The following is a 21,356-nucleotide window of genomic DNA, read 5'->3' as shown; positions in this document are numbered from 1 at the left end:
GTTGTAAGTTTCACCAACGGACTCGAATTATAAAAAAAAAACTTTCCCTCCACCCGAAACGATCGAAAAGAGAATCTAGGAACATAAAAGTTCTGTCTCTTAGTAATAGAAGGGGAAGGAAAGAGCCGTTACATATACTCGGGGTGAGGGTGGGGGAAGCAGCCCGTCGTCCCAGCCCCACGGCTGGCCTTAGGCTGAGGGAGCCACACCACCCTGCAGTTTCCAGCAGATGAAAGGGGAGGGAGTGGGGGAGCGAGGCGGGGAAGCCAGCCAGCCCAGGGCCGTGACGTCAGGAAACTTTCCCTCAGTGACTGAGCCCAGAAGACTGAAGCCAAGGAGGCTGCAGCGAGCGGCGCTTTTTCTCTCACGCCGCGCGCGCGGGCGCGCGTGTGTGTCCGCCGTTGCGAGTCCCCTGGGGTCGTCTGAAGGCAGTCGTCCGTCGGGGCTGCAAGCTTTGCCCCCCCGCCCCCCCCTCCGGAGCCGTCCTCGGCTGGCTCTTTTCGCCGCAGAGTCGCTCTCCGACGCCCTCGCGCCCAACGCACACGCGGAGTCCGGGAAAAAAAAAAATCCCCTGGCTGGAGTTGGACGAAGGGAGAACTTGATGACTTGGCGTTGGCTTCGGGATTCCTTTCGGCGACTGACAGCGGGAGGAGGAGAAGCAGGAGCGGAGGGGGAGGAGGAAGGAGGAGGAGGAGGAGGAGAAAGCGGGCGTCGAGGGAACCCTGGCTTGAGGGTTTGTTCTTTTTTTTTTTTTTTTTAAACTTTTTGTCTTCTTCGAGGAAGGGAAGCAGGAAGGAGCGGGGCGGGAAGGGGAGGTGGAAGAGCTTGACAAGAGACCAAGGAATGGTTTTGTGGCGGCAAAGAGCGCGCGTGCGCCCGTGGCCCGAGGGGAAAGCCTGTTGAACGCCGGGTGGCTTTCCTAAGGATGCTGCGGAAGAAGAGGAGGAGGAGGAGGAGGAGGGAACAGTCTCCCTCCCATCTCCACACACCGCGGGGCTTTCAGATTGTCCCTCGTAGGCGTAGCCCCCGTTGAGGAAGGCTCGAAACTTTAAGTCAGCGACGTGCTGAAGTTTTTTTTTTAAACACCCCACCCCCGGGGGGGGGGAATGTAACTCGCTCCCTTTTCCCTTTGGTCTCGGCGGAGTCCCGCGCCCCCTTTTGCGTCGCTTCTCGTGCTGCTTGTTGGCGTGGTAGCACCCCACCCCCCCTCTCGCCCCTTCTGATACCGGCATCTTGTCCTCCGTTTAAAAAAAAAAAAGCAGACGGAAAGTTGGCGCCGTACTTTTGCTTTCCGGGAAGAAAAAAAAAAGGAAGGCGTGCTCGGGCAGAGAAAGGCGAGATGCGCGCCTCAAAAAGGTGGCTTTTTTGCTCGGATTTTGCCCGTCTCTCCGGTTCTTTTGTGTGACCCTACGAGTTCCCTTACGGTAGTGGACTGCTGGGCCAGCGCTGGCCCGGGTTCGTCCACCAGGAGCCGTTTTAGACTGCAGTTGGGTGGGTCTGCCTTCAAGAGCGAGCACCCACCCCCTTCTTGCGCGAAGAGAAATTTTACACTTGAGTAAACTTGCCTGCGACCTGAAGGTCTTGTGTAAAGTCGCTTTTTTGTCCGATCCCCTCAACTTCGTCGGAGGCGCTAAGCTTCGGCGCGGCGCTTCTTCGTCTGGCATTTATTGGGGAGCTGAATCTGTTTTTTTCGGTGATAGATCCCGCGGCAGCGTTTTCTTCCGCTTTGCTCTGCTTTTTACGTTTAGGTTAGGTAAGGTGGTGGTGGTGGGTAGTTATCTGAGGTAGTAATCAGTGGATTCCCGTATTTGCGGGCTACAGTCCAAAACTAGTGTCAGCAAGTGTCAATCAGGCGGATTTTTCCGCCCAGGGGGATGTTTTGGTACCAGCAGAAGTACAGCTGATAGAGCGAAAAGCATTAATTAGTATCACGTTATTCTGTGTTCTGTATCCATGTGAAAAGATTTGAAGAAGGGAGAGGTTTCAAGTCAGAAAGCTCTTTTTTTTAAGGTACTATTTGGACTATACATGTGTTTCTTTTAAACAAACAAAAAACAACTGGTGTTGATTTTTAGGCTGCAATCCTTTGTCCAATTTCTTCCGAGGAAACGTAAAGAGATTCTGTAACCTTCTAATGCCTACAGTTTGATCTGCAACTCCTTGATAGTGGACTTCTGGGATTCATTTTTCTCTTGATGAGTGGTGAGAATGACCCATATTTATTATTACATACATTTGTATTATGCCATCCTATCCCAAAACTTTTGGCAGTTTACAGCAATAAAGCATATAGTAGGACATCACAACAAGCCCAGGTAAACTTAATTCCTAAGTGTCCAGTGAAGCATAACTATTTTAATCACTTTTGTTAGCATTTTTCAAAAGTCCCAAGACTTTTTGTATGTTGTACACATTTCTAAATGTGTATGTATTTATGTATGTATGTGCAATGTTTTCAATAATATAATCTAATGAATTTAAGGATATAACCTATTATACCTTTTAAACTTACTTGGACACTTCAGTTCCTGGAACTGAAAGTTGTAAGAATTATAATGTTAATACAAATATAATTAAAAAAAAAATCTGAACCAGAATTTAAAGTTTTGTGTGTTTTCAAGATACAAAGTTTATTTGAGAATCAAAGAGAAAGATAAATGATGCTAGCTTTTGTGGTTCCACAAAAGATGATAGGATGCTGGTTCAGCTAAAGCATTTCACTCTCTGAGGACAAACCTGGCATCATTGCAAAGATTAATGAACACAAGTTACTTTTGCAAAGTCATCCGGTTTTATGGACAAAAGAGTACATGTGACTTAATTCCTTAAAACATAACAGATGTGGAGGTGGGGCAGCAGCATCAGATTCTAATTTAAAATGGGCTGCAGTAACAACTTGAACTTTATTTTCCAAAACTGCATTCAGAACAAATGAGGGAGAGGTTAAAAAAAAACCCCAAAAACAAATAGTTCTGAAGAATAGAGCTTTGTACGATTTTTTCAATTAGTAGCCAACATGCATTCTTTAATACTAATTATTTCTGTTCTAGTGAACTATACACAATATAAGTCTACTTAAATTTAAATTTTGATATGGGGGATGTCAGCCAGGGTGGAGGAGTTCAGTTTTGTTCTGGAATGCTTTGGCATTAAGTATTTTCCTCTGTCTAAGGGCCAACACTGGAGAATGATATATGTGTTACTGTGTTATATAAGCTTCTGGCTTTATTTTCTTTTTACGGTAATAGCAGTTGTCATTTTTGTCATAATTATTAACTCAGTTGCAGAAATGCGTATAAATCTGTGAACACTATCTTATCCATTTTGAAAGCAAAAGCCCATGGAATGTGCCAAGTTTTTTTCAGAGAGGAGAAGGTAACTACTTCTTTGTGAAACTTACAACTGTTGATGTTACAACAGTTAACATGATGTTCTGGTTGTGACTCAAGTAGATGTTGCAGCTGGTAGCTGTTGAAGGAGCATTCAGTTAAAGTTCAATAAGAAAATATCTTTCCTATTAATTATTTTTTTAAAAAATGGTAACCTGATGGCTTTGATCATGCTTTCTTCTTGCAGTGGTAAAACCAAAACAGTAGCTGATCATTACAAATATGAAGCTGTAGGGTGCTGTATCAAAAATTGCAACTGGCAAACACATGGTATGTTGATGCAAATTACCAGTAGCTCCTTTGATTCTGTGACCATTGTAGACTCATTTACTCAATTCAGCCTCTATAGCTTTCTCATTCAATCTTGCTCTTTTCATTCTTAAGAAATAAATTGTTTTCTGTGTTAATTATTTTTAGTGAAAATAGGTTGATTGATACTAGTGGTGGCCTAGTAAAAATTATCCTTGTTACTCTGCTCATTATTGAACCAATTCCCAATTCTGTTAGACACAAAAGGTACAATCATGTTTAAAGAAATACTCCTTTGAAATTAAACTATACTGATCAGTTAAAAACTAAGTCATTAGAAAGCCACACTTGTCTTTTTCTAAAGCTATGGTGATTCTATATACATATTTAGGCCTAAGTAGGAAATAAGTGATGAAGCTTGTAGTCATGCTTTATTTAAAAATGGTCCTTTAATTTGATGGCCTTTTGTTAAAGTTACAATTTTATAGATGCCCTTCAAAGTCTTGTGTTTGGAGTATACATTTCACCAAATCTATTTCCCTCCATCAATGCTGTTACTTAATTGGTACTCAATACTTGCAAAGCCTATGTACATGAACGGATTTCCAGCTCTTATTATTTTCACAACAATGGTCTTTGGGTAAATTATAATTTCTGTATATGATGGATAATTCAAAGAAGGACCCCACCTTCCTGGATATATAACTAGTCTGAGCACCGAGAGCTATTGAGGTCTCAGCAGTCAGAGAGCTCCAAGTTCAACCAGGAGCTACATATACTCTTTTCCATTGAATAAGTCATCAACAAACATACAGAAATAAACTACATTTACACACCATTCAAAAGAAGCAATAAAAATGTTAAGGAAATAAAATGACCAAAACACATTCTTTCCAGCAGTCTTCAGTTAAGTAGGGATTTACACCAGACAGACCAGCAGAAAACAGAATCCTAATCAAGGAACTACCAAGAGAAAAACACTAATATTGGCAGGGCAAGCTACTATATATAAAAAGGAAATAAATGCTACACTCATTAGCACTGATTATGTTACCTAGTTAGATGATGAAATGTCTGCAAACAAATTTCTCACATCTAGCAACCAGATTTCTTCAAGAATACTGGAAGCTGGTTGATTCTGGACCATATTTTAGTCTACCTAGTTTAATATGGACACTATAATTTACAATCTGAAGCCTTACTTAGATTGCCTGTAGATGCCATAGATCAAATATCATCTCATCTGTAGTTCTTTTAGCACAGGGGATTCTCAGAGACATGAAATGGAAAATCCATGCAACATAAGACATCTTGATTACTAGAAAAATTGGAAACATTATACTTATAAGCTATCCAGAGCCACTTTTCTGAGTGAGATGGGTGGCAAATAAATAAATAGGTGAATTCCCGTTACGTGTCTCAGCTCCTGCCAACCTACCAGTTTGAAAGCATGCAAATGCAAGTAAATAAAGTACATAACACTTTAGTGGGAAGTTAACATATAGTCGCCATATAGTGGTTCTATATGACCATTTGGTGTATAGTCATGCTGGCCACATGAAGTGTCTTTGGACAACACTTTCTCACTCGGCTAAAATTGGGGATGAGCACTTCCCCCTAGAGTCAGACACTACTGGATTGGGAAAACCTTATCTTTACCTTTATGACCCAGTCATTATGATTCCTAATCTATGGTTTGTGACTCAACCAGAGATGTTATTCAGCAGGTTCTGACCAGTTCTCGAGAAACGGCAGTGGAAATTTTGAGTAGTTCAGAGAATCAATAAATACCACCTCTGACTGGCCCTGCCCCCATCCATTCTCTGCCTCCCAAGGCCCAGCTGATCGAGAGGGAATGTGGATTTTACAGTACCTTCCCCTGGATTTGGGAGGGAATGGAGATTTTACAGTATCCTTCCTCTGCCACCCCCACCAAACCATGCCCACCAAGCCATTCTAAACCCACCAAGCCATGCCCACAGAACCAGTAGTAAAGTTTTTTGAATCCCACCTCTGGACTGAACATATTATAGGAAGCCCGCCAAGAGTAACTCATTTAACAGATCCTGGTTAAATAAACTCTGGCATAATGAGATATGTATTACCATATCAGGTAATTAGCAGTGATTGCCAGCAGAGATTAAATATGGATCACTCAAGAGGCTAGTAAATTTAACACTAGCTTGTTTTCTCCTAGTTCAAGAATGGGTGGATAGCACTATAATTTGGCAGTAGGGAAAAACCCTAATGTATCCTTTTCAAGTTTTGTAATGACAAGAAAGTTTTGAATTGATTCCCTTCCTGGGTTTCAAATATTATACGCTGCAAGGCTGCCCTTAGACAGGATTGGAATAAGGAGGGAATCACATTGCAACTAAAAATGATTTCAATCATTTCCATTCATGGGCTGGGCTTAACCTGAAGGTTAAAAAAAAATGTGGCCAGGACATGTTTCTGCAGGGTTTAGGTCCAAGTGCAAGTAAGATAGCGTAGGGCAAAGAAAAGCGTATATGAACTGGAATGTTCAAATGTTTTTACTTTTTTTATTTTTGTGGCAACCTATTTAGTCATATTTATTTTATTTCGATTGTGGTAGCTAGTTTTGTTAGCAGGCTGAAGTGTGTTTTTATGTTTCTAGGTTACAAACTGAATTAACTCGTAAAATTATTGATGAATGGATGGATCATTGTTTTATTTCATAATATTACTACAAACAGGTCTTGAAATTATTAATAGGGTGAAGGCAAGCAAAGTTTCACTATTTCAATCAGTACACGTTCTTTACCGGATGATTTTCAGAATATGTGGTTGTGTTTTAAAGAAGAATTATTTGGTAAGCAAAGCTATCAGTTTGACTTTCTCCCATATATATTTTTAATGCCAAGTCTCTTCTATTTTGGTTATGATACACGTTTGTAGGAGTATTGATAATTAAAAAAAATATTAAATACATTTCTCACCCACCTGCGTATACATGTTGATACTCGTGAAGGCTAATGTAATCAGTGTGTGTTTATCTGAAGCCTGAAAAGAGAGCATTCTTAATCCAAAGCAGAGCATCTTGGTGAGTGATTATCACAAACAAAACTCAACAGAGACAGTCTCTCCCCACTGAAGAAAAACAGATGCCACCTCAAAGATGTATAGTCTGAGGAAGACTGTTCTTGATATTACAAGAACATCTTTTGAAGATGTTGCACCGAAGCTGTAGTGGTGTTTTTTTTATATATCTTTGGGATTATAGTTTGCCTATTTCTTGTTTAGCCTATTCTCTTGCCTTGTGACTCAGCTGTGATTAGAAATACAGTTCTCCAAGCTGTAGCACATGTTTCTAACCACAATGTTTTCTCAAAAAACATTTGTGACCCCAAAAGTTAAAGAAGTCAGACTTTAGATGTCCCCTGAGATATCTTCTATGCTAACCATGAATTCTTCTTCATTCTGGACCTCTTTATTCCTCCCCCCCCCCTTTTCCTTTGCTCTTAATGCTGGAATCCTTGGCTTTCTTCTCCTTGTTTACCGATGAAAAGAAAAGAAGCTGTCCTTTTTGTTTTATTTTTTTTACTTCTCTACTAGCAGCTAAGTAGAAGCAGTGTTGAATAAATGTAGCTTGGATATCTTAAGATTGGCAGCTCTCAATATGCTCATTTTGAGTACTCCTTTTGAGTAACACCATTTCTGTCCTTGCAGAAATGTACCACAAGGAGAACGTTTGTCTAATGTCTGTTTTTCATTCATGGCCTGTTGAAATTTCATTCAGTTCCAGTGAACTGAAATTTAGCTACTCACCAGATTTGTATGTGTGTGTGTGTGTGTGTGTGTGTGTGTGTGTGTTATTAAGGAGAATAAAGGACTGCATAAGTAATGCTACAAATGTAGCTAAGGAGACTAAACCCATAACAGTGCCCCTTAATCGATTTCATATGTGCATAATTTAAAGCAAAAATGCCTCTTGGTTTTTGTCTTTTTTTTTTCTCCTTTCAGTTTTGCTCACAAAGAACCTCATAATGGAAGGTACACATTTGAACATTAATATTTGAATGTTGTAATAGCATACCTGTTTGCAAATGTAAGGAAGGAATTTGTAGAAGCTACGTATTCAGCCAGAATGGTACTAATACTCATGTCATTTGCATGCCAAACAATAATTGTTCTTAATTATTAACAGTTGTTTCTCCTCTCTGTTATGTTACAGTGTTAGAATGCATTGCTATATGACAATATATGAGTGCAAAATATGAAGGTTCATAAATGGATAACCTTTATCTATTATTCAAACAAGAATATATTATGAAAATTGCCACTAACGGGTGTTTATCAATTCAGATAGCCTAATGTTAATTAACTTGTTTAATTAGCTTAATTTTCAAATTTGGTTTCACCTAAGAGAATTTCAAAACAGTTTACCAGAAAATAGTAAAACAGGAGTTAAATTAAACTATATAAATAAACCATAACTGCTTATATTCAGTAAAAACAAAAATTAGGACAAATTTATTCATTCATTCATCTATCTATATAAAAATGGCTGTGTGTTTGTATGTTCCAGCATAACTCTGGAATGCCTAAAGCAATTTCAATCAAACTTGGTACACAGAGTCATCATTACTCTCTGGAAATAAATAAGAGAGTAAGTCATTACTCTCTGGAAACAAATACTGTGGGGATAAGACATCCCTTAAAAAGTGTTCTGTTAAGATACAGCCTGTTGTCCCTTAAAATGGCTTCTACTGTACTGTTGTAAAATGGCTTCTACTGTACAGTGCAGAGGACTTACCATGGTAATAACTTCACACTACTCCACAAGGGAGCTCCCTCTGGCAAGGGGGAAAATCCAACATTAGAAATTACATTTGGTCCAGACATTTCCCCCCTATAAATAAATACCCAGGCAATGCCGGGTTATCAATTATTTTAAAATAAAAACATGAAAAGCAAAGATATTCTAAAAGGATCTGTTCCTGGAATAGCTTTTAATCTCATAAATGCCTGGGTTAAAATTATGCCTCCATTTTCCCTGGCAGGATGTATTATTGTTGTTGTCACAGTCAACCAGATGTTCAGACTGGGTTTGGCATTTTTGTCTGCCTATTGAGTCCTTGTCAAGGACCTGGGATAAGCAAATCTGGATGTTTGACGGTATTACAGATATTGTCGCAGGATAGAAACTGTTCCAAGTAAGCTGCCTTCTGCAATTGACTGAGGGCAAATTTGTCAATACCTATGGTGTTCAAGTGGTGCTTCAGTTGTTTTGAGATTGCAACCAAGGTGCTTAATGGAGAATTAGTACTCACAATCCCCTGGTATCAAGTCTAGGACTTTAACTATTACCCCATAGAGGTTCTCTGATCATTTCTTAGGAGGAAGTCCTAAGAAACAGCATACTTGGGTTGCTGTTTCTAGGAAGGCCTTATTCATTCATGATCATCACCCTCTGAATCAAAATCACCAGTGGGACTGTGAGTCGAACATCATAAAGGTAGTGTCAGCCTCTGTTTCGCTATTTGTTTTCAGCTGCCATTGAAACGAGGAGGGGGGCTGGTATTTGGGAGGGGAAGTTTTAAGTACAGGAGAGATTGTAAAAAGAGAGTTTTGTTCTCACCATCTACTGCGCATACTGGAGATAGTGCTTGGTGTGGTCAAGGCCAACCGTCCTGCATACCAGCCTGATTATGCTCCTTGAAGATGGAATTCACATGACACCTAAGGGATTTCCAGATTGGACTGTGGGTTGGGGTTACCAGGGGGAGGGAGCTTGGTCACATATTGATATGTATGATTTTGCGCACTTTTGCCTCAGATCTTGTTTTGCTTAGCTGCTATCTTTTCATAACCAGTAAAAGTACTCTTAATTCTGAGAAATGGAGTTAAGTGGGTTATTTCTTGGTTGCTGAGGGAGGTCAGCTTGACAGGTAGTCCTTGACTTACAATTGATTGAACATATGATTGACTTAACAACTTCACTCACTTGATTGAGCCCAACTTTTCCATGGCTATGCAAGATAGTTAAGTGAGTCTTCCACCATTTTATGATTTCTTTTTGCCATGATTGTTAAGCAAATCATTGAAGTTGTTAAGTCAATCATATGTTCATTAAGCAAATCTAGTTTCCCCCATTAACTTTGCTTGTCATAAGTTCCCTAAGAAGGTTGGAAATGACAATCCGGAGCCCCAGGATGCTGCAGCCATTGTAAATACAGGCTGGTTGTCAAGCACCCAAAGTTTGATCACATGACCATCGGGATTCTCCAACAGTCATGTCACTTTTTTCAGTGCCATCGTAAGTTTGAATGTCATTAAATGAATGCTTGTAAGTTGAGGACTATCAGTAGATGGTATGGCATTACAGAAGTTTTGGGATTCCTAGCTGCTAGGGATAGCAGGACACAAAACAACAATATTCTTGCTCTGTCTTTGCAACCTAATATGAGATAGAAGTTCTAAAAAAATGTAGACTATTCAGAAGGCTTACTAATAATTTCAGATAAAGTTTTGCTTATAGATTGAAACTTTTTCTTAGTATCTTGAGTCTCTAAATAAAGTCTATAATTAAAGAGAGCACAAATCCTAGAAATCAATATGAATAACAACTCAGGGAATATTGCATCTCTGTATGTAAGTGCTACTTCAGGTTGGAATCTGAAAAAAGAAATAACTATTCTCATTCTCTGAAGGCAACCATAATTCTCTTATATGGTTGGAACAGAATGGAATAATTGGACAGAATGTTGCTTGCCCAAATGCTTTTATTTTTTGCATCACTGTGAAAACAAGCATTGGGAAGGGGGATGTTTGGGGTCCCCTCCCCTCATTTAGAAATAATATGAAGTCTTCTCTGATTAGTTGACTTTAGTGTCAATGTTACCTCTTAACACCTATCTTTCATCATTTCTTTACCAGATGGTAAATAAATTGTTTCTTATATATCACTGTTGTGCTGCTTAATGATATTTTTAAATTAATTAAAACAATCTATATACTAGTGGCCCCCAACCCTTTGGGCACCAGGGACCGGTTCCATGAAAAGAGGTTTTTCCACAGACTAGAAGGGGGTGTGGTTTCGCCTACTGCCTGCATCCCATGGATGGAGTTTTGCTTGTTTACGTGGCCTGATTTCTGGCATGCTGTGGCCGGGTATTGGTCCATGGACCGGGGTTTGGGAACCCCACTGTATACTTAGCCTAATCTTAGGTATGTTACAAATGCAGTATTATGTAAATTAGTTCTAGAATTTCAGAAAACTATAGATATGTTTGAAAATGTGATAGAAATTTAATTGGATTTAGAGGTTTTGTTTAGATGTCTTAGATTTAGTTTTGTAAATATCCATAATAATGCTGATTAGGGTGCAGCTGCTGATTAATATTATTTACAGATTAAAATATGCATATGGAGATCCAAATGACCACGAACTTGTTAGCTGTTTATAGGTCCTTAAAGATTTGGCTGCTCCTCTGGGAGTTAGGGCTGGGAAGCTGAGCAAGCTCTACAGCTTGATTAGTTAGTATTTGTTCTTTTCTCTAATTGGAATGATTTCTGTGACCTCAGACACTTGTTATTTGGACTGTTGATGGTGTTGATTTTGATCCTTGTGTGCCACACCCAATCATTATTATGAGATGAGCAGCTATATAAATCATATACACCCGTGCTTCTCAATCTTGGCAACTTTAAGATGTGTAGAATTCAACTCCCAGAATTCCCAGACAGCAAGTTTGAGAAACCCTGATATACATCAATAGATAAAACATGACCAACAAATTTTGTCTTAGAGAGATTTTGGAAGTCTATAGTTTTACCATGGATAGAATAGTTAAGTCCTTGAAAACACTCATACGTGATTTTAGCCAATAGTATGAGAAACAATGAAATAATTGAGAAAAACCGATTCACTAGATTGGATGCATTATCAGAGTTACTATTAATTTTAACCTAATAAAACAGCACATGTATGAATGATATGCATCTGGGAACATCCCTCTTCAGTCACTTGGCTAATCATTTTGCATCTGCAAGAGAAAAAGACAGGGAACTATAGTTAATTATACATTTTCCTTTGAATGTGAGCAAGATACTGTAACTAAATCAATTCTGTCCATTAAAACAGTCTATACTATTCTGTCTCAAAGCTGTTGATAATAGTCCCTAGTTTAGCTATAATGAGAAAAGGTGATTAAGCTGAGATTCTTGTTTGATTTTGCGACTTGAATGAAAGGAGGCAGAAAATATTTGGAAATGAGTTGTGTGGAATGTTTATCCAGGATTAATAAATGAGGATTAGATTTAAAGGAGAAATGAAATTTGGCCTTTAGCCTCAGTACAACTCAAATATTACATTACACTGGAAAATTTACTACAATTTGTTCAATGTGCTTAATGTAAATTGATTTATCGATTTTATTTTTTTAAAGTGAGTAGATATGAAGATCTCTAGATGCTTTTCTTGGAAGATCTGTATGACTATCAGTTGCCTATCTGATGTTTTCTACTATTAATGTTCCATTTGAATAGCTTGGAAGCATTTGTCTTTTGAAGTTAGAAATAAAAATTGATTCTTTTAATGAATTATGTTTAGCTATGTATTTTTTAAGTATTTATAGATGGTATGTTTGAGGTCAGATTTGAATTACAAAACTCTTAAATTCAGGGGAATAAGTAGATCTATGATGAAGATGAAGTATTTATTTTTGATATTCTATCCTTAGGATATTGAAGAATCTAAAAGGCTTTCTTGTTTTTAATAGTTATTTTTCTGTGGCTAAGGCTATTATAGCAGGGATGGTGGGCATGACCACTGATAAGATTGTTCTCATATTATGATTTTTAAATTTTAATAGCTGTTCAACTTCAGTGGGCTCTTTAACTAAATCACTATGTAGTGTACTGCAGGAATGTGCATGGTTTGAAAATTATTTGGAAGAAGTGTTCATCATAGCACATCTGTGCTATTCACTGAAACTGCCAAACTTTCTTCCCAGTTTCCAAGTGAGCCTTGAAAAAGAAGTGCTGCTATTAGATTAATGGAATCTATCAATTAAAGATAATGCTACCCTTAAAAGAGTGCCACTTTTTCATCTTGTGTAGAAGCCTGCAAAAAGGCAGGTGTTAAGGACTTGTCAATCATTTCAAAATTTGGGCAACCCTTGATATGCTGAGAAGATGGAGATGCTGAAAACATTGCACTTTAAATTTGGTGTTTAAGATGCTTTAAAAAAGTTAATGATGAATGCAAGAAAATAAAGGAAAGGTTCATGTTTATTTTATTATTTCACCACTAGATACTCATAATGTTATCTACTGAAACATTTCAGATAGTGAGGGGCTTATTTAGATACCACTAAAACTCTTGTGTCTGTAATCTTTATATTGGTTAACCAATGCCTCATAAGGCAGAACTTTTCAGTGAAGATATTTCTAGCAGGCTAACTTACAGAATGAGTCCAGAATCCGGAACCCATGATTTCTGTGGGATTGAAATTTGGCACATTTTATAAAATATTTTATGACATAAAATTATTATAAAACACTTTCTGGCATAATATAAATAACATAAAATATTTTGTGTGGTAATCTCCTGAGGTTTGACTGTGTTGTATAGTTTCAAGGCAGATATATCTCTGAATATCTCCCTGACTTTTTAAGAACTTTTCAAATACTTTGGAAGCTCTGCCATTATTAAAATCATTGAGGAATCTAGTAAGGAAATACCTCCGAAACAATGATACAGTGGATCACTAGTTGTCTAGTTAAATACGTCTCTGGAAGTTACATTAGATAATGAGGACCTTGAAGATCTGCTGTAACAATTTATATTTTGTGAATGAAATATTCAAATTTGTGTCAATTGAATTATATTGTAAACAATTAAAATGATGTGTAGATAGCATCCTTTTGATTCTGCTATGTGTGCTATTCAGTTTATGCCAGACTGATGATGTGTACAAATCTAGGTGGAGCATTGTCACTGAACATTATGAACTATTAACTGCTGAAATTTATCACAGTTTATCAAACTTTATGGACTTCAAAGAAAACTAAATGAGTTGATAGTTTCCTTTTCTCCTACCCTGTTTTTCCAAAAATAAGACTTCCCCGGATAATAAGCACTTGGGCTTTTGAGCACATGTGCTAAAAGAAGCCCTCCTAGAAAATAAGCCCTCCCTGAAAATATTGCAACACAGCAGCAGCCATAAGGTGACCACACTCACCGCCTCCTGCACCTCATAAATAATAAGACTTCCCTGAAAATAAGGCCAAGTGCTTATTTTGGGCATCAAAATAAAATAAGACCCTGTCTTATTTTCGGGGGAAACACAATAAGAAAGTCTCCTTCTATAGATTAAAAAATGAGAACTTGGTTTAAGATGGTATCCATTTTTTAACATCACCCTTTATATCAACGTTTCTCAACCTTGGCAGCTAGAAAGATGTGTGGACTTCAATTCCCAGAATTCCCCAACCAGCAATACTGGCTGAGGAATTCTGGGTGTTGAAGTCCACACATCTTCAAGCTGTCAAAGTTGAGAAACACTGCTTTATATGGTCTCTCAATTATGGTTCCTCTGCAACAATAAGTTCCTTTTGTTATTGTTGACTTCTAAAATTATTATTGTTTCACTTTGTTTACTAACTTGCTTTGTAATGATTTAGATCAAGTGTGTCAAATTCACAGCCCCTGGGACAGATGTGTCACGCACTGGCCACATGCACCCCCAATTTAGTGCAGTGGAAAAAAGTTGTGATATGTCACGTGACGATGCTGTGATGACATGATTTTAACTTCCCCGATTTAGATGAATATGATAAATTTATGCAAACCTTCTTCTGAAACTTCTTCATGTTGAACATTCTTCTATGCTATACAGAAAAACTGTGCCTTAGTTTTATGTGGGAAAATAAAAACTGTATGAATTGTATATTTTGAAAAGGGATTTCTATACACAATGGCTGCAAAGAGAAAGAAGTGAGGGAAGAATAAAGAGGAAGATAATAATATCCCTCAGTTTGAGTTTCTAGTTGTAGATTATTTATTTATACATTTATTTATATTGCTCACTTGCCCAAAGGACCTGAGCTGTTTATAATAACAATAACAACAACTATTAAAAGCAACTGTCATTTAATCTAATCCAATCAGAGGCAGATTTATCATCAGAATATTTTTAAGACCTCCTTGAGAAGCCACTGCATTTTGAAACAGCTGAACTTGCTGAGTCACCTTCACAGTGACCCATGCAGATTATGGTAGCCCAGTTTTGCACATACTTGAAGAGTCACATCATTAAAATGTTCTTATTTAAATTTGTCTCACTGTTTCAATTTACTGTTTCATTTATCATTGTCCTCCTTAATTATGTGACAATGTATAAATTGTATTATCTCAGTGTGTTTGTTGATGATGACTTTGTTTGAATGCCAAGATTCCAGGAATTCCCTAGCATTTGGTGACTTAGCTTGATCTAGGATGCTTTCACTTTTCCCATTGAAACTATGATTAAGCTGGTCCTTGCATGAAGTTTGCTCTATCAATATACACATTAGGATTATCTTGTATTTTACTTCATTATACCTTTTTCAAAATCCATCAAGATTATGTGGGCTGTAAATATTGCAAAACAAACAAATATGTCTGTGCACTTATCTGTGCAATATTATTTATCTGTCTGCTCATTTAAAAAATCTACCCTGTTTCCTAAAAATAAGACCTCCCTGGATAATAAGCCCACTCGGGCTTTTGAGCACTGCGCTAAAATACACTCTCCCCTGAAAATAAGCCCTCCCTGAAAATGTTGCAAGAGCTAATAACAAATAGGGTTGTTTAACCTCCAAGCCCAAATACTGGAGGGAACAACCAGAACTTTAAAGCGTTATGAAAGGCCATCCTGGATCTCTGGAAAGATATTATTCCATAGGACAAATAATGTGACAGAGAAAGCAGGACTCCTGGGTCACACAAGATGATTCTGCCTAACAGAAGGGACTCAAGTAGGAAAATAACCTAGACCTATATCATATAGGTAGTAACCATCACCTTGAACTGCATCTAGAGGCTTACTAAAGGCTTAATGTACAGCTCACAGAAACATATGTACTATATGATATGTATTACATATCAAGAAATCCCCCAAATTCCCCATGCCACTGTACCTGGACCAATTACAGCTTTTGAATGCTCTTTAAGGGCCTACAATAATGAATAGAGAGATGACTGGGGCATTAGAAAATAACGAAGATGAACTTGATGGAACTGTTATCTAGGCAAAAGGGGCTGAAACCCTTTTTTATTAAGTCCAGTGCACTGAGGTAAACATCCAACAACACCTCAGGCTGATGCCTCCCTAATAATCCACTGGAATCTTAACAGCATCACTTGGTCAGCCTGGATTTATAGCTGGATATCATCATCTGATGACATATCAACAGATGATTCCCTCTAAGGATATTTATATCTCCAATTGATTTCTTTACTACTGATTGGAATCAGTCCTAGAGAAAGGAACTCTATTGCAACAGTATACCTCCCCTTTCTTCTCTCTTGAACTGGTCCAGAAAGCTATCATGAATGATGACACTGAGAATCACTGAGAGTGGAAGAAAGACAAGACAGATGAATTACCACATCTTGAGCCTGGTAGAGTTATCTATATGTACAATCAATGCCGCCTCAGTGCTATAACCAGATCTGAATACATCTGAAAATGCTTAACAAAGAATTCTATGGCTCATTGAAGTTGAAAACTCAACAGCCTTCCCTAAAATGAAAAGCTGGAGTTTAGATGAAAATTCTGTTAGGTGTAGGATCGCCTCTTGAGGAGATGGCAAATAATTGCCTCTTTTAAAGCATCAATTCATCCCACAAAAAAGCCCTAAACATAATATGGGCCTAACCACTTCACCTCCTGAGAGTTTTATCAAACAGGATGGGAATTAATCTTATACAGTACAAAGGTGGTCAAATCACAAGTCTGTCCACTAAATAGAGGAACTCTGAGTCATCAGGATTAACAAGTTCAAACTCTTTCAGATAACTGGACACAAGACTACATCTCAGATACCCCCATGTTGGAGGAAACCTGTGAGTTTATCTGATATCTAAATTAATCTTCAGAGGTCCTGTGAGCATTTCCTGAGATCCTCCTTACCCAGGCGGAATTGTGTCATTTTAAATAGGGCTTCTAGCTAGCTTTATGAGGATGCAATAAGGGTGGAAGAATAATTAGGTTTTCTTGTTTTTTTTCAGCACAAGGTAATACTTAAGGAAAGCTCATATCTATGTCTGATCATATTCACCCTTCATTACATAGAGTTCCTCTGAAAAGCAGGAGGTTCCCCAGGAACCAGAAGATATAGAGCCCACACAGTCAATCCAAGGCTGTTGATGTCCTCTCATTCCAAGTGGCAACTAAGAACTCAGTCAAGCCATTTACCAGAGCATTAGGAAAACTCTTGAGTTGCCTCTGGAACTCAACGAGGTCCATAATTTACCTGATTAATATTCTGTTAATATAGATTTACAATAAAGTACAATTTGTTTATGTGGTCATTTTTCCTGTCTGGTCTACCTGGTAAGGTTGGCATCAGTCTTGCAATTCTTAAAGTACAATTCTCTTGTCATCTCCTTTGCAGCTGGAGAAGGTTCCCTTCTGAGTCTCTTGCCCCACCCACAATCCAGAGGAAGGGTACACTGTCTCTTATCTGCCATTGCCTAGTTCTGTGATGGCGAACCTATGGCACACATGCCAGAAGTGGCACGCAGAGCCATCTCTCTGGCCATGCGAGCCATCACCCGTTGCTCTTCTGGGTTCCGTCACGTTGGCCAGCTGGTCTTCATGCATGCAGGAGTGCTGGAGACTGTAAGAGCAGCGGCCTGGCACGCATGCACGCACCGGGAACATGATGTTCCAGTTTCCAGCAAGCGCATGCACACCGGCCACCTGGTCTTCCGGTTTCTGGTGCACATGCACACGTGAAGATCAGCTGGCTAGTGCACATGTGCGTTCCAAAAACCAGAATATCATCATCCCAGCATGTGCATGCATGCTGGACAGCTGCTCTTTCGGTTTCTGGCACAACCCCGCACACGCTCCTGTTTCAGCACTCGCTGCCAAAAAGGTTCGCCAACACTGCCCTAGGTAGTATCTCTTCGCCCATCTCCCAAGTGTTTTCCCCACATACACGTCAGCTGTTCCTCATGAGTAAACTGCAGGAACTCAAGTTTCTGCAGCCAGCTCATCATTTAAGCTGCTGGGAGTTAATGAATTCCACCAAACTTTCACCCACAATGTAATGTTAAGGATGCAAAGTGCTGCCAAGCCTAATTTCTTAATTACTTTGGTAAATTGTCTATTAATTGCCTTTCAACTATTAAGATCTTTCCAATTGACAAGTGATATAGGATCCACTGCTTGGGTTTCCTTTAATTCTTAACATTAAGTTTTAAAGATATGTTTAAGGACCTTAAATAAATATTTTGGGGGGGGGAATAAGTGGCAAAAGGATGATTACAATGTTGGTTGTGGAAAGTTATAATAGAACTAGTAGTCCAGATGGATTTGAAATAAGATTTTAAACTGATCATGGGAATCCTTTCCATGAGAAAATGTGCTGCTTGAATACTGGAAAGAAAACATGAAAGGGTGGATGTCTGAACATATGGGACATTAGAGGAGTTAGAGGACCAAAGATTACAATTAACTTTTAAATCTGACTTACACTGAATGAAGAAAAATACTTTCATTTTTGAGAATATTTGTGAGCAATGGATCTAGAAGTTGCACTTAAAAGTATTTGCTATTATAGATAGATAGCTTTATAAAGATATTAAAGTGGGTATACAAATTGAAAGGGGTGTACAAGTGGGAAACCAACTGAATAACTTGGATAAATTCTTACAAAAGAAATCTGTTAAAGTGGTGAAGGATTTTGTGAGAGGAAAACAACTTCAAGCCATTATTTGAAGCGATTAAAGATTAAGATTGTTAAAAGGAAAGATTATAAAATGGGTTTATTTGGTCATTGTTAAAATAGATATGTTGTTGTTTCTTATAAAACTTAATGGATTTTTGCTGACCAGGACTGACAAAGTTGTTAAGGAGCTTTTTATAGATCTATATTTTTTCTGGACTTTCTCTCTCTTGTTTTTGTGATTTATATTAGTTATCTGTTTACCTCTGTTTATTAAAACTATATTGAAAAGAAAAAGAGATTCAGCCCTATGTCAAACAATTGTTATACTTATCAAGCACCAGGTCTTTTTGTTACCTTTCTTCCACCTATAATCTTTGATATCAGTGGCTAGAACACCATTGCTCCTTTATGAAAATGTTGATTATAAATGCAATTAGTCTTAAGTGTGTTTCAGAGGTGGTATTCATCAGGTTCTGACCAGTTCTGGAGAACCGGTAGCAGAAACTTTGAGTAGTTTGGAGAACCGATAAATACCACCTCTAACTGGCCCCACCCACATCTATTCTCTGCCTCCTGAGTCCCAGATGATCGGGAGGGAATGGGGATTTGGCAGTAACCTTCCCCTGGAGTGGGGAGGGAATGGAGATTTGACAATATCCTTCCCCTGCCACACCCACCAAGCCACACCCACCCAGCCATGCCCACAGAACTGGTAGTAAAAAAAAATTGAATCCCACCACTGGTGTGTTTGTACAAAAGTGTGTTCCTATATGTCATTCTATTTTAATTTAAGCGAATGTAAGCAATTGTTTAATTGAATCAAAACTCTAATTTTAATGCTGGCTGATAAAATTGTACACTCGTTGCTATTGAAATGTTATAATGCTTTGCTTCTTATTCATAACATATACAAATCTGCACTTCAAGTTGAGGAACAAAGGCCCTTCTCACTTATGCAAGAACTTGATTAATAGAAGAAAGAGGGCTTTTTTTTTTAAAGCGTTCTCACAATGAGTTGCCATCTGGAATTCATCAGATCCCATCTTTGTCTATTTAAAAAAAAAAAAACTAAAGACCATTTCTTTCAATGTTTCATCTGAATCGTTTTTATTTTTCCATTTGGGGAGTTTATCTATAACTGTATCTCAATGAACGGGAAATGTTTTAATAAATGTCTCTTGGTTTGAGTGATTCGTTTTTGCTATAAACAACATTATATTTCATAGTAGTTAAATTTGCCGAGTTTCTGGTCTTAATACCAGCTTAAAATACTTTAAACAAATGCAATTGAGTAACTTTATTGTTACTGAATGCAGAACTCTATTGAACTCTCCCCACCTTCCTATTTATAAGTACTATTCATCTATATGCTGATGTTCTGAAGTAGAATATTTTTTTTACTATTAATTGCAGGTCTCTTAAACAGATTTCCCATTCTTTCATCTATCTTCCCACTATGGAGTTTATCAAGGACTACAGACGAATTCATAATTTATAAAGATTTTTTTCCCTATTTTATAAATCCAAATAATTGGGACCCAAGACTCTTTGAAGAAATAATGTTAAAAAAAATCAAAATGAACAGTCCTGAAACAAGATAAGGAAAGAAGTTCAGCTGCAGAAAATTAGATGTTCAGAACATCAGAAAGTATACCCCAACACTGAAGGAAATTTGCCATTGCAACCCAAGAGAATAAAATCCATTAACAGTCTTCCCATGTTCAAGATCACAGACCCAAGGGTGCAAATTAAATGAGAAACATGCTAATTGCAAACACAATTGTTGATTACTTGCATTATATACCGCTATCTCTTAGGAAATGCAATAGCTACATTTAATGAGAATTATCCTTTCAGTTAGCCTTCCATTGACATAACTGCATTTGTCTTCCTTAATTTATATTTATTTGCAAATTTTGATTCTTCCTAAAACTTGCATTCTCATCTCACTTAATTGCAACTTTTCGGCACTACAGTTATAGGATGCTTCTTCAGACATTTTAAAAATATTTGAAGCCTTTTTCTCTCCCTTAAAACTGATGGTAATATTTATGAAACTGGAAGCTTTAAAAAAAGACTAATGGGGGAATTTAAATTGTGTTAAAGAAAACTTTCAGAAAATTTATCATTCTTTGATGAGATTACACTGTCCCCTAGAATTACCTACATATATTACAATAAAGAGTTCAGGAGAGGAAAAAAAAAACTAAACAATCTTTCATAAATCACCAAAGAGTCATTTGTCTTTTTATTATTATTATTATAACAGTGTTTATCTTTAATTCACAAGAAGTTATAATTTATATATAAACAGTGTATCAATTTTCTTCTAACTAATAATTCAGAGACAAATCACTGTGAACCCATTATTTTTCTGTATCAGATTTAGGGGCACATAACTAGACCACTAAATGCTTTGAGACATCTCCAAACAGATGCTTAGTACAGATGTGTGTTACTTTTCCAACAGAATGCTTGCTTGAGAGCAGCTGAGGGACAGATGACGCTGTTTTTGCTGACTTCCGAAAGATGGATGGAAAGATTGTTGCAGAAACTGGCCAAACAAAAATTGCAAATGCAAGCTATTGCACTCAGTACTAATACTCTGTACCCTATCTGTTTTAAGTTTATACAAAACAGTATATTGAGGCAATTCAAGTAGGTCCTCCCAATACAGCATTCCTGCCAAAAGGAATATTTTAACATATCATGCATAGAATCCAGAATCCTTTTAACAGGAAATTAAAATATATACATTTCAAGTACTGGTTTATAACTACAGTAAAGCTGCTTTGGGAAAAGTTATTTGAT

General features: G+C 37.8%; 1 protein-coding gene across 4 annotated transcripts in view; it reads left to right on the top strand.

Moving 5' to 3' along the window:
* Positions 1-540: 540 nt before the first annotated feature.
* Positions 541-21,356, top strand: part of GULP1 (GULP PTB domain containing engulfment adaptor 1) — a 132,927-nt gene continuing 112,111 nt past the window's right edge. Inside the window, exon 1 of one of the 4 annotated variants that reach the window (XM_087708015.1) lies at positions 541-733. The gene's annotated coding sequence lies outside the window, so the exon portion shown is untranslated. The remainder of the gene's footprint in view (positions 734-21,356) is intronic. The other 3 variants (XM_087708022.1, XM_087708008.1, XM_087708030.1) reach the window with 3 other exon arrangements.

This window comes from Thamnophis sirtalis, unplaced genomic scaffold (genome assembly GCF_051295495.1).
Source record: "Thamnophis sirtalis isolate CommonGarterSnake01/CBP01778 unplaced genomic scaffold, rThaSir2_p1.2 scaffold_1, whole genome shotgun sequence".
Taxonomy (NCBI): Eukaryota; Metazoa; Chordata; class Lepidosauria; order Squamata; family Natricidae; genus Thamnophis; species Thamnophis sirtalis.
The sequence above is the reverse complement of the archived record's forward strand: the minus strand, read 5'-3'. Positions and strand labels throughout refer to the sequence as shown.